This window comes from Austrofundulus limnaeus, unplaced genomic scaffold (assembly GCF_001266775.1).
Source record: "Austrofundulus limnaeus strain Quisiro unplaced genomic scaffold, Austrofundulus_limnaeus-1.0 Scaffold91, whole genome shotgun sequence".
In the NCBI taxonomy this organism is placed as follows: Eukaryota; Metazoa; Chordata; class Actinopteri; order Cyprinodontiformes; family Rivulidae; genus Austrofundulus; species Austrofundulus limnaeus.
The window spans coordinates 36,319-37,716 of NW_013952493.1; positions in this window are offsets into that span (position 1 = coordinate 36,319).

Sequence of the window (1,398 nt, forward strand, 5' to 3'; positions counted from 1 at the left end):
TGTGAGGTCTTGTTCTCCAGTTTTCATGTTTGATTCTTACTTACTTTATTTTATTTTTTATTTACTGCTTTAAATATTATATTTTATACAAATTGAAGAAAACATGTTTTTATCTGCTTATGTGATTATTTCAAATGTTTTGCTTTCATAGGAAAAGCTCCAATATTTCAAACCTGAATCCAACGCAGCAGTTCAGATAAATAACCAGCAGATGGCAGCAACGTGTTAAAAAGTGTTTCACAGACAGAAGTACTTATTTTGTGCATGTCTCCAAACATCCACTCAAGCCTTTTAAATTATGGGTTGATTCAATAAGACTTGCATCTAACATTAATAATACATAAAACAACGTCTTTATTCTTTGCAAAATCTGAAAACGATAAACAAGTTATTTATGACTGTGACTGATTTAACCCATTTTGCCCCACTGGCAACAATTGCTGCCAAAGTGTATCACTGTCATTTTCGACTAAGTAAAAAAATCTCAAAGGTATTAATGCAACATTTTCCACTTATGCGCTAGTAGACAACTTAGACAAAGGTTTTGATTTTTGAAAAACAATATTTCCAAGTGCTTCCTCTCGCATAACATCATGTGCTTCCTGCACCTTCTGGCTGAAGAAATGGAAGATGCAAATCATCCTGGAAAGAGGTCAGTTTCATAAAATTTCTTATGATTTTTACCCAGACATATTTATAATTATTTAATCTTTCAAGTCTCTAGAATAACCCTCCCCTCCAAAGATTGTAACAAGAATAAATACTTTTTGTCAATGGGCTTATTTCATTAAGCGGCAACAAAAGTTGCCAATGGGCAAATAGCTTGTTGCTAACTAAAGGAAAACACTGTCTGCAGGATTATGTCTAATTTACTTATTTCAAATTGCAGAATGATGTACAATGTCTTATTTTAGCCACTCTTCCTAGCTAAACTAGATACTGCATAGAGGTAACATAATGACCCCTGATACTACCAGATGCATCAAAAATTGTAGTGGTTTGAGTGGGGATCTTCCTCTTTTTTTTGGGGTGGGGGGGTGGACCTGATGGTTAGCCCCTCATCAGAGCTAAACAACAAAAGAAATCTGAAGCTCCTACGTTTAATAGTTTTTTAATAACAACCATTTTTGTGTGTCCAGATTCCCCCTTTTTCAGATAAATTGGGGGCTCGGGGGATGGGGGCACTGATTGGTGGGCCTGATGGATAGAGCTTCATCAGAGCTAAATAACAAAAGAAATCTGAAGCTCCTACGTTTAATAGTTTTTTAGCAACAACCATTTTTGTTTGTCCAGATTCCCCCTTTTCAGAAAAATTGGGGGTCCGATGGATGGGGACACTGATTGGTGGGCCTGATGGATAGAGCTTCATCAGAGCTAAATAACAAAATAAATCTGAAG